Below are 17,181 nucleotides of genomic sequence, written 5' to 3' on the forward strand. Positions count from 1 at the left end.
ATTCTTTTTGTTTATGTTTGTAAAGCACACTGTATTTACGGTCCCAGTGTCTGGCAAGTAATCATCCATCTAATAATTTGTGCATCTATCAACAAAAGGAGAAACAGTCTAATAACTTTATTCAAAAATATATTTTAAATGGTTTCCCTGCCCCAAAATTACTATAAATGTCACCACAGACACTCTTAGGCCGAAGGAGAGTATGGGGGTAGAATGGGATTGACCATACCAATTTAGATAGCTCTCTTTCAGCCAGAGGTTGCTCTGACATAGAATGATACTGGATTTAAAAACTGTTTCTGTCACGGCACCCTTGTGTCCAAAATACAGTTTTCCTCTGACCTCCCTCTGTCACTAATATCTGAAACATTTATGGGTATTTTTTGTTTTGTCAAATGTTTTCTGCATCTGACCATGACAACAACACTGGGATCAGGAAAGACACTTCTCATTTACAAGATTCAGAGTTCCAGAGAATTACTCAGGATCACAAAGTAAGTCAACCATAAAAAGCATTTTTGGACACTTTATATAAAAGGAGGCTTTTGTCCTTGGGACACCAGGATAGGGTGGTCATTATTACCATCCCATTTCTCATGGAATACCTATCTGAGTTGGTTTTCTTCTCCAACCTATATCACCTACCCCAGTGGATTCACCTTTGGACCTTAGGGTGCCAAAGAGATAGAAATATAGAGGGAGAGGCCCAGGAGAAATACAGCACATACTTATCAAAATCATTCTTATCCCAAGGCAAATCATGGCATCGACTCTTCCTGAACACACATTCCAGTACCTTGGGTGCCCATGGACAGAGCAGCATACTGGCTCTGCAAAGGGCCATTTTTTTTCAGCAGGCAAGTTATACATGTGGTACCCATGGAGGGAATGTAGAGAGAAAAAGAGGAAAACCCAGGACAGGATCCTGAGAGACACGCTTATCACATGCTCATGACATGGAATGATAATTCAGTAAAAAAGAGGGCAGGGAAGGGATAAACAGAACAGGCACTGTGCCAACTAAGCACATTGAGAGGATCTTCTCCCAATTTAGGTTTCCCATTTACAGGTAAGACCCTGAGACTCAAAGAGATTGGGTAATTTGCAGAGCATCCTGCAATTGAGAAGGGTCTAAGACAGGGTTTGAATTCAGGTTTTATTCCCTCCACAGTCAGGGTCACCCAGCTGATGCCCTGGAAGAATGATGAGCCAGACTGAGGGGAAGCAAGAGAAAATGATGTCACAGGAATCCCAGGACTGAAGTCCATCACTACAAATGCTTCCGAGAGGTCAAGAACGAGGTCTAAGAAAAATCTCATTAGTACTACTGTCAATAACAGATTGCTGCTAATGCTGAAGAGTGAAGAGAGATCAACAAGAAGTAGAAAGGACAGAAAGCTCTCACAGAAGGACAGAAAGCTCTCACAGAAACAGGATGGGGAAGGGGCTCAGGCTCCTCAGACAGCATTTCTGGGGCAATAGCGGCTATGACTTTCCATTGTCCTGGCTCTGAATGACTTTTCTGGGCTGGGGGGAGGGAGTAGAAGGGGAAGCCTTTTTCCCTTTTGGACCAGGAACAACTTTAGGAAGGTCTTCTTGGAACAACTCTCTGCCATTTTGCAAGAATTGCTCTGGTTCTCTCCTCTGCAGCCAAAGCCAACAGACAAAAACCTTTCCCCAGGTGACAGTCCTTCCCCTAGTGAAGGCAGCCCTTATTTCCCTTGAGCCCTAAAGGCTCACAGGAGGAGTCAAGGCTGCCCAGTATCCTGGCTGCTCTTCTGAGTACCCTAGCTCATCGCTGTCCTGTGGGCACAGAGCCTGGAACTGAACACAGTATCCAGTTCTGATGGGGGCACAAGGCATGGGCTGGTTCTCTTTATGGGCCTGGAAGTTGGGACCACCTCCATAGCACTTTGGTCTCTTATCTCACACTGTGGATTCCTATGCAGTTTGAGTTCCAGATAGGATGAGGAATTCCACCTCATTCCCTATTATATGCTAACCCTTTTGGATCCTGAATGTTCCTCTCAACTTTGTCATCTGCAAGTTCAGGGAGCATAACAGGTATGCCTTTATCCAAGTCACCATCAGAAATGTCACAGAACACACACACACACACACACACACACACACACACACACACACACACACACACGCCAGGTGACTGAAACATTCTTTAAGTGCGAAAGGAAACAGAAAGAAATGCAGAACACATTGAGCCATTTTTTTAGATACAAAAATGAACAGAAGTCCAGAGTCGAAGACAGCCATAGAGAATTAAGCATTTTTTTAGATACAGAAGGAAGCAAAAGTTAAGTCCAAATAGATATCACCTAACGCATGTTATGCTGTAGGTGTAGAAAAGAGTCGAAGTAAGTCCCGATAGACGCGATGTAGAAACGAGTTATTTTAATACAGGAAAGAAGAGAAACAAGTCCAGAGAAACAGCCATAGAATAGAGCATTTTTACAGAAGTATATCCAGACAGAAACACAGCCTGGAACTGAGGCTTCTTAGGTACAAAATTGAGTTCGGACAGACCATTCTGAAGGATACATGATGACTTCCTCATTTGGGCGTTGGAGGTGCTAAAAGGAAAACTTTAGTACCTTCTATGGAATTCTTCCCTTCTAAGGCTTCTCCAACGTCTCAGTTTTGAGGATTATCTCTAGAAAATGAATCTGGACAAGATGTGGGAATCTAAAAATGGTCCATAAAAAGGCCTGAAAGGAATGGAAAAAGGAAGCAGAGAGCCCTCCAAAAAAGGGATCCAGTATATGAATAATATGGAATATTATTGTTCTGTAAGAAACGACCAACAGGATGATTTCAGAAAGGCCTGGAGAGACTGACATGAACTGATGCTGAGTGAAATGAGCAGGACCAGGAGATCATTATACACTTCAACAACAATACTATATGATGATCAATTCTGATGGACATGGCCATTTTCAACAATGAGATGAACCAAATCAGTTCCAATAGAGCAGTAATGAACTGAACCAGCTACACCCAGCAAAAGAACTCTGGGAGATGATTATGAACCACTACATAGAATTCCCAATCCCTCTATTTTTATCCACCTGCATTTTTTATTTCCTTCACAGGCTAAATGTACACTATTTCAAAGTTTGATTCTTTTTGTACAGCAAAACAACTGTTTGGACAAGTATACATATATTATACTTAATTTATACTTAAGGCTCTCAGCTCCCAGATGGGCCTGGGAACTTCAAACACCCTCCAATTCCTCTGCAGAGAAAAACAGCATCTATAGCTCCAAGTGTCCTTGTCTGGTCCCTTCCTTCTTAAAGCTCTGACAACACTGTAGGACAGCTGAGATAACAAACACGCATTAAAAGTCAAGGACTGGGTATACAAACAAAAACAATCCCTATGAAGAGCTTATGACCAAACAAGAAGATTATGGGAAGTGAAATAAATATAAGGGAGGAGACAAGAATGATGGAGAGAATTTGGAACTTGGATTTTTAAAAAATGACTGCTAAAAACAATTTTATATAGAAAAATTTACAGCTAGTGTTTCTGATAAAGACTTCATTTCTAAAATATATAGAGAATTAACTCAAATTCATAAGACAAGCCATTCTCTAACTGATAAATGGCCAAAAGATATGAACAATTTTCCAATGACGAAATTAAAGCTATTTCTAGTCATATGAAGAAATGCCCTAAATCACTACTGAATAGAGAAATGCAAGTTAAGACAACTCTGAAGTACCACTTCACACCTCTTGGCTAAGAAGACAGGAAAGCTAATGATAAATGTTGTACATGTGGATGTGGGGAAACTGGGACACAATGTTGTTGTTGGAGTTGTGAACTGATCCAACCATTCTGGAGAATAATTTGGAGCTATGCTCAAAGGACCATCAAACTATGTCTGTCTCCCAAAAGTATCATAAAAGAGAGCAAAGGATCCACATGTACAAAAATGTTTGTAGCTGTCTTTTTTATATTGGCAAGGAACTGGAAATTGGGAATGGCCAAATAAATTATAGCATGTGAAATGTAATAGAATATTATTGTTCTATAAGAAATGATGAGCAGGCTGATTTCAGAAAAGCCTGGAGAGACTTACATGAATGATGCTAAGTGAAGTGAGCAGAACCAGGAGAACACCATACACAGTAACAGCAAGATGGATATGGCTCTTCTCAACAATGAGGTGATTCAAGGCATTTCCAATAGATTTGCAATGGAAAGAGTCATTCACATCTAGAGAGAACACTATGGAGACTGAGTGTGTTTCAAAGCATAGTATTTTCACCCTTTTGTGGTTATTGTTTATTTACTTCCTCTTTTTTCCTTTCTCATTTTTTTCTTTTTGATCTGATTTTTTTTGTACATGATGAATATGGAAATATGTTTTGAAGAATTGCACATTTTAACCTATACTGGATTGCTTGCCATAGGGGGTAAAAGGTAAGGGAGAGAGAAAAATTTGGAACACCTAGCTTTGCAAAGGTGCATGTTGAAAATTATCTTTACATGTATTCAGAAAAATAAAAGACTATTAAAATAGCATTTTGATGAAAAACTCTCCATCATCAATTCCTCACTGGTTTCCTTTATATCCCAACTAAAATACTACCTTCTATAGGAAGCCTTTCTTAAATCCTCTTAACTTAATTAACTCCCTCTTTTAATTATTATTGATTTATACTATTAATCAGACAAATAGAAATTAAAATGATAGAAAAAGAAAATAAAAAGGAAATGCAGGAAAACATTAATAAGCTGTTGAAGATGTACATGTAGAAAGCGTTTTGTAGTTGTGTTCATATAGTTCCTGACTTTCCCTTGGCAGATAAAATTCCCAAATATTTTATACTATCAACAGTTATTTTGAATGGAATTTCTCTTTGTATCTTTTGCTGCTGGACTTTATTGTTAATATGTAAAAATGATGATTTATGTGGATTAATTTTATATCCTGCAACTTTGCTAAAGTTGTGAATTGTTTCTAGTAGTTCTTTAGTTGATTCTTAGATTTTCTAAGACTATTATCATACCATCTACAAAGATTGATAATTTGGTTTCCTCATTCTGGTTCCTTTATTCTATTTATATTCTATTCTAATTCATTTAATCTATTTTCCTTCTCTTATTGCCAAAGCTAACATTTCTAATACAATACTGAATAGTAATGGCGATAATGGGCAACCTGGTTTCATCCATGATCTTACTGGGAATGGTTCTAGTTTGTCCCCATTACATATGATGCTTGCTGATGGTTTTAAATAGCTACCTGATCATTTTAAAGAAAAGTCCATTTATTCTTATACTCTCAAGTGTTTTTAATAGAAATGAGTGTTGGATTTTATCAAATGCTTTTTTGTATCAATTGAGATAATCATATGATTTTTGTTAATTTGGTTATTAATAGAGTCAATTATGCTAATAGGTTTCCTAATATTGAACCAGCTCTGTATTCCTGGCATAAATCCAAATTGGTCGTGATGTATTATTCTGGGAATGACTTTGTAATTTCTTTGCTAATATTTTATTTAAGGTTTTTGCATCAATATTCATTAGGGAAATAGGTCTATAATTTTTTTCTCTATTTTAGGTATCAGTACCATGTCTGTGTCATAAAAGGAATTTGGTAGGAGTTTAAATGAATAGGCAGTGTTCAGAAAAAGAAATCAAAGCTATCTATAGTCATAGCTTTGATTTCTTTTTTTATATGAAAAAATGTTCTAAATCACTATTGATGAGAGAAATGCAAGCTAAAACAACTCTTAAGGTATTAACTCATACCTATTAGACTGGCTAAGATGACAGGAAAAAATAATGTTGGAGATAATGTGGACAAATTGAAACACTAACACATTGTTGGTGGAGCTGTAAACTAATCTAGTCATTCTGGAGAGCAATTTGAACTATGCTCCAAGGATAATAAAACCATGCATACTCTCTGGCCAAGCAATACTACTACTACTAGGTCTGTATCCCAAAGTGATTTTTTTAAATGAAAAGGACCTATAAGTATAAAAATGCTTTTAGTAGTGGCAAGGAATTAGAAAATGAGGGAATATCCATTGACTGGGGAATGGCTGAACACGTTGTTTCTATGATTGTGATGGAATACTGTTTGTATGCTAGGAAATGATGACCACGATGCTTTCAAAAAACCTGGACTTACATGAACTGATGATGCAAGGTGAAATGAGCAGAACAAGGAAAGCACTGTACACAGTAACAATATCGTATGATATTTTAACTTGGTTATTCTCAGTAATATAACAATTCAAAACAATTCTGAAGGATTTATGATGAAAGGAGTCATCCATCTTCAGAGAAAGTACTGGTAGAGCTTGAAGGCAAACTGAAGATAATATTTCTTTATTTTTCTTTGTGGGTTTTTTGGGTCTATTTTCTTTCATAATATGATTTACATGAAAAATTATTTTGTATGATTACATGTCTAACCTATATCAAATCAATGTCTTCTCAGTGGGGATAGTGAAATTTGGAACTCCAAATTTGAAAAAAGAACATTAAAATTGCTTTTACATGTAATTAAATATATGCTATTATTATCTCCTTGTCTTATTCAACAACAGTTGATTAATTCTGAAGAGACTCCTTACAAAAATAGCAGCTAGGAGAAGAGTTAGTTTTAATGGACAAAATCATGAATTTTGTCATGTTACAGATACTCATGAAACAGTCCTGTAAGCCACAGGTAGCTGCTGATGGGAAAGAGATATGGACTTGGATTCTGTAATATGCTGCATGAGACTGATCCCAGAGCAGCTGATGAGGTCCGTATGTAAACACTGTGAGAAGAGCAGAGGACCGTGGACAGAGCCTTGGGGCACGTGAGCTAAGGTAGCGGGCCAGACTGAGATGAGCCAATAAGAAGACTTGGGAAGGACTGGCCGGAGAGCACAACACAGTGGGAGGGAGGGTCAGTAGCACCCACGGCTCCAGAACATGCCAGCAGGGTGAGGGAGAACAGAGGCTTCTGGGTTTTGAAAGAACAATTCCAGTGGCCACAAAGAAAGTGGTTTTGGTTGGGTGGGGGGCCTGGGAGCTCCAGTCCCTGCTGTGGGAGGTATCTGAATGTTGCAGGGGAGAGAGAGAAGCCTGTGGGGAGGAGGGGAGCCAGGTGAGCTCTCCTTTTTGTGGGAGAGAGCCGGGTACTTCATCCTCTCCTCCCCTCCATCCAAACTTCTGGCCGCCCGGGTCCAAAGGCGCTGCTCTCAGGAGCTCCCATGTCCCGTCCCAGGCTGCTCAGGCTTGCTATTCACAGACTTCACTTGACAGAGAGCTCAGAAGCTTCTACTCCAACCCAAACAAATTTCACACACACCAAACAAGCCCCGGGTCCCAAGTCACAGGGACAAAAAGACACAGGCATCTCCTTATCTCTGGGCCTCCCAGGGCCATATGGGAGACCCTCCTCCTCATGGAGAAGGCCAGTCTCATTCTCAACTGAAGATGCCTGGGCTGTGATCCAGGGCCCACGCAAGAAGAGCATGGACCCTGCAGGATCAGTCCTGCCACTGTCTCTGGTTGGAAATATGGCTGATAACCAGTCATCCCAACCCTGCTTAGAAAGCATCAAAGGATGAAATTAAATAAAAGAACTTAAAAAGTATTCTAAAAGATTAACTGCAATCCCAAAGGAGTAAGTAGACCTGAAGCCTCACACTCAATAAGGGTAAGAAGGCTGCTGGCAAGACAAGACAAGGTGAAGTTAAAATGTTAAGTGAAAACTTAAAAGATAAAGCAAATTAATGGTTGACTGGTCAAGGGGGAAGAGGAGACGTGTAAGGCTGAGGAGCTGCGACTACACAAAAGAGGTTGAGCGACACTGTCAAGATGTTAAAAGGTGATAATTGACAAACACCATAACCAAGCACTTAGGGTGAAGGTACAGACCTCAAAGAAATATTTTTAAAAGACTAAAGTCTCAGCCATTACAGAGAATAGGGAAGAACGTTTGAAGTCTTGCATTGTGTATACTAGAGTTTTATTTCTTCTACAGGCAAATAGCTGATTTTTATGTTCCAAATGTCATTTGAAGGCATATCTCTCCATAGTCCCGATGACTGGGAACAATGACATTAGCAAATGAAGCAGAAACAATGAGACTTCAGTGGGAAACCTTTCTTCCACAGGCAGAGAAGAGGACTTTAAGCGCAGAAGGAAAGTCATAGCTACTTGTGGAACTGACATGGCGCCTATGCCTGAGCACCATGGAGGAAGAGGCCAAAACAACACAGACCTCCCTCACCCCGGGCTCGGGGCCTCAGCAACTTCTTACAGAAAGCTCAGAGGCAGCGGCTTAATTAGACTCCTGGGAACCATTAAAAGTTTGGAGTTTCCCAGGTCCCCACTGGCTAAGTTGGTCATGAGACATTTAGGTGAAAGAGCTCAGAGGGAGCCCTCATGGAGCTCCATGTTACCCATGTGTGGTACGGACCATCTGTCCCTGGCAGTGGCAGCCACATGGAGCATCAGGCCATGAGGGCTCCCCTGGAGGAGCTGGGCTTGAGGCAGCAGTGACAGAGCTGGACCAGAGCTTTGGCTCCTCAGCCTCCTTATCATCCCAGGACCCACTCATTCATTTTTCAGAGGGGAAGCTAAGGCAAATGGAGGGGGGAGCTCTTCCCCATGATTCCAGAAGGGATGAGTCGGGGCCAGGGTTTAAGCCCATGGCTTCTTAGAACCAGCTCATCCCCAGACCACTGAACTGAGCAGCTAGGATGGAAACATCTGGAATGGGGGCAACATGGCTGCATGCAGCTAGACAAGAGGCCCAAATGTGACCCTAGGCAAGCCATTTAGCTTCTGTCTGACTCAGTTTCCTCATCTGTAAAATGGATGATCCTTTCCTATTATGTTCTGGGTTTTGTGGGATCAGGGGAAGAGTCCCCCTTACTGGGAGTCTCTGCTGACTAGCTACAAGTCAGAGATTTGCACATTATGAAGGAAACCTCAGAGGCCACTTGATCCCTCCTTTCCCTGGGCTGCCCCACATTGGAGGTTCTCCAGGCTTCAATTCAGTTTCATCACCCCAAAATGCAGCTGGGAGTTAAAGTCCTTTACTGTCTCTTTCCAAATCTTATCTCCAGATCCTTTATTTTCTACTTCAAGCCTTGTCTCCTTCACTTGGGGCTCAGCTAGCTTTCTTAGAGGCCTCTCTCTCTCTTTGGTTCCCGAGAGCTCTTGTCCAAGTGTCTCCAGCCAGCACAATAGTGATAATTTGGAATGAATCACACTCCGCCTCCAAGAGTGTGGAATAAAAATAGATCTAATTAAAACAGATGATGAAGGAAAATACATCTTGTTAAAGAGTATCATCAACAATGAAATAGTAACAATACTAAATACACATGCACCAAGCAGTGGAGCATCCAAATTCTTGGAGAAGATATTAAGCCAGTTATAGAAGAAACAGACAGTAAAACTATATCATGGGGACCTCAATTTTCTCCTCTCAGAATTAGATAAAATTGACGATAAAAAATAAACAAGAAAGAAAGTAGGGAGGTTAATAGAATCCTAGAAAAATGAGAGATGATAGATTTCTGGAGAAAATTGAAGAGGAACAGAAACTCAGCAGTACAAGGCATAATCAAATGCAGAAAGGCAGAAATAGTAAATGCTTCCTTTTCAGACCATGGAGCAATAAAATTTATACTCAATAGTTAGAGAAAGATACGAAACAAATTGGAAATTAAATAATCTAATTGTAAATAATGAGTGGGTTAAAAGACAAATCACAGGAACAATCAGTAATTTCATCCAAGAGAATAAGAATAATGAGACAACATATCAAAATCTATGGGATACAGCCAAAGCAGTTGTTAGGGGAAATTTTATATCTCTACATAGAATGGATGAATGACATAGAGAAAGAAGAGATCAATGAATTGGGCATGCAACTAAAAAAGCTAAAAAAAAAAGAATACATTTAAAACCTCCAATTAAATACCAAATTAGAAATTTTGAAAATCAAAGGAAGATTAATAAAATTGAAGCTGAGAAAAGTAATTAATAAAACTAAGAATTGGTTTTATGAAAAAACAAAATAGATAACTCTTTGATTAATTTGATTAGAAAAAGGAAAGAAAAAAAACAAATTACCAGTATCAAAAATGAAAAGGATGAACTTAGCACCAAAAAAAAAAAAAATTAAAGTAATAATTATAGGGACTATTTTGCCTAGTTGTATGCCAGAAAGTCTGACAATCTAATAGAAATGAATATTTACAAAAATATAAATTGACCAGATTAACAAAAGAGAAAATAAAAATTACTTAAACAGAGCCATTTTAGAAAAAGAAACTGAACAAGTATCAATGAACTCCCTAAGAAAAAATCTCCAGAGATAGATGGATTTATAAGTGAATTCTACCAAACATTTAAAGGACAATAGAAATGGAAAAATAGGTAAAGGAGTCCTGCCAAATTATTTATATAATAATAACATATAATAATATAATAATAATAACAAAATTCATTTGGAAGAACAAAAGGGCAAGAACATCAAGAGAATTAATGAAAAAAAAAATACAAAGAATAATGGCTTAGCAGTATCAGGCCCAAAACTCTATTATAAAACATTAAAACCTTTGGTACTGGCTAAGAAATAGAGTGGTGGATCACTGGAATAGACTAGATACACATGACACAATAATCAACGACTATAGCAATCTAGCCCCCAGCTCGAGCTCAATATTTCACAAACATTACAGGGAAAACTGGAATATAACATGGCACAGACTTATATCTCATAACCCATTCCAAAATAAGGTCAAAATGAGTATATGATTTGGGCATAAAGGATGATAGTTTAAGCAAGGGATACAGCAAAGGATAATTTATTTGCCAAATCTTTGGAAAAGGGAAGAATGAAAACTAGAGACAAAACTAGAACTAGAGAACATTATGAAAAGCAAAATAGACAACTTTGATTATCTTAAAAAGTTTTTGCACAAACAGCTGAGAAAAAAAAATTTTACAGCCAGTGTTTCTAACAAAGGCCTCATTTCTAAAATATATAGAGAATTGACTCAAATTTATAAGGATACAAGCCATTCTCCAATTGATAAATGATCAAATGATGTGAAAAGACAATTTTTAGATGATGAAATTAAAGCCATTTATTGTCATATTCATACTGGAGAGTAGCCTTATAAACGTATGGAAGAAAGCTCTCATGGGTCAGTTCAAAACTTATAAACATCAGAAATAAAAGAATGACAAAGCAATGATTAAGAGCTTACTCTGAAGCACTGGGTTGTGTCGAACATCTGAATAATAAAAGAAGTTTTTATCAAAGATTTTATACTTTTTTTTCTGAGACAATTAGGGTTCAGTGACTTGCCCAGAGTCACACAGACAGGAAGTGTGAAGTGTCTGAGGCCAGATTTGAACTCCGGTCTTCCTGACTTCAGAGCTGATGCCCTATCTGCTGTACCACACCTAGCTGCCCCAGATTTTATGCTTTTAATTGATGAAGAGCCCAACACAAAAGAGGTCAGCTGCAGGGAGGATGGAAAGATCCACAAATTTTAAGGTTCCAAATAGAGAATGATGGCAACCGTAAGGAGCTGGTTGTCTGCCCCAAAGGATCTACCCACCCATCACCATTAGGAATGAGGAAGTGGTTGTGAGTGTCAGAGAAGTCAGTCTGGGCTTTCTCTTGAGGATGATGGGGCTTTAGGGCCTTGCCAGGTAGGGGATAGTGGAGGAGAAATTGACAGAAAAATTGGAGGAAATCTGGGGGAGCACAACAGGGTCGTAGTGGGAACCAATTGTCACTGAGTTCTCCTGGTACCTCTGGATGGAATCTGGGGCTGTTTGCCAACAGAAGGACAAAGAGTCAGTAGAAGTATGGGAGGGTATGTACTGGAGAAAACCCACAGGAATGTAACAAGATCTGATCTCTCTGTCTCCGACACACACACACACACAGTCACATTCACACACACACAGACATATACACAGTCACACACACACACAGAGTCACATTCACACACACAGGAATATACACTCACACACAGTCACACTCATACAGACATATACACACTCACACACACAGTCACACACTCACAGGAATATATACACACAGTCACATTCACACTCACACACAGTCACAGTCACACACAGTCACACTCACATACACACTCACACAGTCACACTCACAGACATACACACAGTCACATTCACACTCTCACACACAGTCACACTCACACTCACAGACATATACACACACACAGTCACACACACAGACATATACACACACAGAGTCACACTCACAGGAATATACACACACTCACATATACACACTCACACACAGTGTACATTCACACTCACACACACAGGAATATACACACTCACACACAGTCACACTCATACTCACAGACATATACACACTCACACAGTCACACTCACACTCACAGACATACACACTCACACAGAGTCACCCTCATACTCACAGACATATACATACACACAGAGTCACATTCACACTCACACACACAGGAATATATACACACACACAGAGTCACATTCACACTCACACACAGTCACACTCACACAGAGACATATACACACTCACACACACAGTCACACTCACAGGAATATACACACACATACATATACACACTCACACAAAGACATATACACACACACAGTCACACTCACAGGAATATACACACACATACTCACATATACACACTCACACACTCACAGACATATACACATTCACACACACAGTCACACTTACACTCACACATTCACACACACACACACACACACACGGGAGAGAAAAACCAAACACTTCTAGCATCCTCTGGCTATATAAGTATGCATTAAACATTTTTCCTCTCTTAGTAGCCTAATGTTTTTATTCTTGTCCTGTGCAAGTCTGTACAATTACTGATGTAATTAATAAATTCAATTTGCTTTCTGATGTTTTCTTACTGTTATCTGATGAGACTGAAATCTAACTTCATAGGTTCACTGGCTCCAAAATGTCGTCTTCTGCTTGTAATTTTATAATTCCATTTCCCTTATGTCTAATGACCCTTAATCCAATTCTTCAGCCTCACCATGACTTCCAAACAAGAAAGGTCTCCCAAAGGAGGTGACTTCTGAACTGTCTTTAATGTGATATGAAGAGCTGGATGATCAAGAGAGAGAGGAAGAAGAGGGAAAGAGAGAAAGGAGAAAGAGGAGGAGGAGAGAGGAAGGGAGAGAGAGGGAGAGAGGCCAGAAAAAGTCTTGTAATGGATAGGAAACAGAAAGCAAGCGAGAACACAGAGTATGAGAAAGAAAGTCATGTAAACTCAGTCTGTCGAGGTGGGGGCTAGAATCTGATGGAACCTGATGCCAAATCCAGCAGTGACTTTTTATTAATTCTCGAGAAGGAAAATGTTTGAGGAATGTCAGTTTTTAGGCTGTACGGAAGAAAAATTTGATAAGGGAGACCATGAGCCGAGGGGAGACCAGGTAGGAGGCTCACTGCCACATTCCAGGTGAGAGGATTCAGGCTCTTACTCTGAAAAACAAGGTCTGGAGTTGCAAGGCAGCAGGACAGGTAGAACAGTAATGGCTTGTGATCAGAGAAGGGACCTCAAGAATACGGAGCGGGTATGTTGTGGCTCAATGCTGGACTAATCTTTGGCTGTAGCTGGGGTGGGGTGGGGGCGAAGGCCATGGGGAGTGACAGACGAGATGCTCTGACAGTGTATGAAGGAATGATGAAGGAATGGCTGCCTGTAGGCTGAGGTCCCCCAGGAGGAGGCAGGAACTGAGGAACAGAGAAAGCTTCAAAGAAGTCTAGTGTAAGTCACGGAACAGAATGAGCAGCAGCAACAGACAGTGGGAACCTCAAAGGAGGAGATGATGTTAGGGGATGGCGGGAGGTGGAGAACATGGAAGCAGCAGCGGGGAGGCAGGAGTGTTCCAACGTCCCCTCACCAGCCAGTGAGTGAGGGGAAGGAGATGCCAAAGGCTGGGCGGGGAGCCGGCTTCATCAGGAGGGAGGCCAACAGATCGCTGGGTTGAGAACGGAAACGAGCAAGTGTTGCCTGTGGGGACACAGCAAAAAGGATGCGAAGCTTTAGGACAGGAAACTGGGTGGGGGGATGTTGGGGTCCTTATGTGAATAAGGAATCTAGCAGTGAGAAGAAAACCAGGTCTGAATGGCAGCCAGAGGTTCCAACTCACAGAACGGAGAAGGCCAAGCAGAGAGGGATGTGGACCGGCCCGAGGCACTTCCCTGTGCTCAGTGGATGTGCTCCCTCAGGTCCTGGGCAAGGTCAAGCTAGAAGATGGATGCTGAAGGGAAGAAGCTAAAGGACCTCCGTTACTCTCCTTCCTCCAGAACGAGGGAACAAGGAGATCTGATGGTTCTCTCTCCTGGAAGGAAGGAGTCTGTTAAAGACCAGAAGGATGCAATGGTCTCTCTTCTCTTCCCCAGGGAGAAGAGGCTGAAGACTAGACAGGAGACCTGGGGGATTTTTTGGTTACTGAATTCATCTGCATTGGGGTCTAACCAAAGGCTAGACTGGGAGCTCTGTGAAGGAAAATGAAATGAGCAAATCATTGAGTGTCATGAAGGTAAGAATCAGTCACGCTGACTGATGGCTCTAGGCCTCCAATAGTTTGTAGGGTGCCCTTTCCAAGGCCTTTTAAAAGTTGCCTTTAATTTCTAAATGGTGATCAATTAGCTAAACTAATGATGAGAAACAACTGTCTACTGAAACTTTTAATTTCCTAACACCATTAGCAATGTTTATCAGATCTGAGGGACACTCAGATGGCCTAAGTGGGCAACCAAAAGTTGGATTCCAGATTTGGGACACACACAAACACAAATGTGCACCCAGCAGAAGGTGCTTGTGGAAGAATCAACCTGAAAGGGAGGTCGGGCTTGATTATAAGCAGTTGCAATGGGAGCTTCAGGAGGATACAGGAAGGACTGTATCAAACCAACAGGATCAGAAAGGCACTAATCACAGCACTTACATATGTTTAAAAAAAAAGAAAGAAAAAGAATTCTGAGGGTGTCTTAGGGAGATGTGGAAAAACAGACCAAGTTCATCAGGGACTGGTACAACAGTGGGCAATGGGTAACTACAGGAAATAAATTTGTGATTAGGGTTAGGAGTAGGTTCTACAACACTCTGATTCCAGTAGTGTTTGTCCTATGAGTCGCCCAAAGGTGGTTCATCTACAAGTCAACCTAACACTTCCAGGACTGTTGGGAGATCTAATGAGATAATTGTAAAATACTTAGCACAGCACTGTCAAAAAATGTCAGTTATTAATATTATTTCTCCTAGATGTTATTTAATCGTCTTACTGCAGTTCTAATAATTGTTTTTCAATCAGTTGCCTCTATGTCCTCCAATGGTTTTTTTAACTTGGGTCATAAGCAAACCATTAAAATTTTTCTAGCATCTCCATCATGCAAAATGACAGTTCTACATAAGTATCATGCTCAAGTGTATCGTTCAGTCGTGTCTGACTCTTTCGGTTTTATCTAATGGAGTGATTTGCCATTTCTTTCATTTGACAGATGAGGAAACTGAGGCAAATAGGACGAAGTGACTTGCCCAGGGTCAAATAGCTAATAAATGTCAGAGACCAGATTTGAATTCTGAAATCCAGGCTTGGCGCACTATCCACTATCTTATACTCAAGGGGAAAGAATCTCATTTCTCCCCAAGTCAAATAATTGGACTATTCTCTGTGTTTCCTTTTTATCCTTGGGGGGGTTTAAGACGAAGATCTTCTCTATAAGTAGTCAGGGTACTGATACTCCTTCCTCCAAGGTTCAGATCATTCCTTGAAACTGAAGCAATGATTCTCTTTCTTTAATTGTCTTGCTTTTCTGCCTACTTTCTTGGTAAGTCTTCCAATAATTCTATCGGGAATTTTTTTCTTTTCTTTCTCCTGCTTGTTCTGCTCCAATCTAAGCAATGCTGAATAGGCTAAGTACCCATGTTTATTTGATCTAGAACTCTATAAACATATACCTAAGGCAAACTACAGAAGGCAAATCATGTCACCTACTGTGTGATGGAAAACTATTCTTGACTTCCTCTGGCTCTGGAATCACAAAGAACCTATTAAATCAATGACTGCAAAGTGAGAGCCATCATGTTCTTTATATTTCTGAATTTTACATTTCTGAAATTTTTATCTCTGAAATATTTGGAAGGATTCCCATGAGTCTTGGCGTAAGTGTCCTGTAGTCCATTATACCAATGTAAATTATTTACTAGCATTTTTCATTGAAAAAGTCAGAAAATCCTCTCAGCTGTTTTCCTAATAATATATTCTTATTTCAAATCTTTCAGCATTGTTGTAATTTCCTTATTTCTTCCTTTGATTCTATTCCAAAAGGTATTTCCAAACTATAATATCCAATAATTCTCCTACCAATAATTCAACATTAATTTTTGGTTTCTGCTTAGACTTTTATACTCATATGTCCATTCCATGTATTGTTTGTTGTTTTTTTTTTTTTTAGTGTATTTGTGTAATTTTTTTCCTGAGCCCAGGACAGCAAGTGCTCTATAGACTGCCTCAGGCTAATGTGCGATTTTAAAACTACGTCTTTGTATATTATCGAAGACTGTTGTGAGAGATGGGTCTAGTGGGACCTTCTTTTTAAAGTATTTTATCAGTACTTAAAAATAATAAGCTGAGATTAGTGGAAGAGATTTGTTTCCTCTCCGGGCATTCCTTTCAGAGAAAACCAACCCAAGAACTTAAGAGAAATGGAGGCAGGGTATTGACCGGTAAGACTGGGGGTCCCTAGAGAAGAAAATAAGGTTCAAAATGCAATCGTTCCATAAGGAAGCGGTTGGCTTTCCCCTATCTTGCAGGTGTGGATGCCAAGAAGCCTAATCAACACCTTAACAATGTAGTGGGAGATGTAAAATTCAGCCTCGACCTGTTTCCTCTATATTCTTACAGGAGAAGGGCATTCCGCCATCTTCACCATTTGTAGCAGAGGATGTTCCATTTGACGTAGAAGGGGTGCATATACTTACCAGTAAATATACTGACTGTGCATTAAGGAAGCACGGGTTTATCCATGGGCTTAATCAGGCTTCACACAATTGTCTCTTCAGTGGGACAAACAGGATCCCTCGTGGGCCAATCCAATAAGCCGACTGA

The 17,181-nt window shown here is 40.1% G+C and overlaps 2 protein-coding genes across 5 annotated transcripts in view; both read right to left on the reverse strand.

Moving 5' to 3' along the window:
- LOC141562595 (uncharacterized) overlaps positions 1-17,181 on the reverse strand; it is a 173,344-nt gene that overhangs the window by 115,467 nt on the left and 40,696 nt on the right. The gene's annotated exons all lie outside the window — the stretch shown is intronic.
- Positions 1-17,181, reverse strand: part of LOC141564465 (uncharacterized) — a 153,763-nt gene that overhangs the window by 31,811 nt on the left and 104,771 nt on the right. The gene's annotated exons all lie outside the window — the stretch shown is intronic.

This window comes from Sminthopsis crassicaudata, chromosome 3 (genome assembly GCF_048593235.1).
Source record: "Sminthopsis crassicaudata isolate SCR6 chromosome 3, ASM4859323v1, whole genome shotgun sequence".
Taxonomy (NCBI): Eukaryota; Metazoa; Chordata; class Mammalia; order Dasyuromorphia; family Dasyuridae; genus Sminthopsis; species Sminthopsis crassicaudata.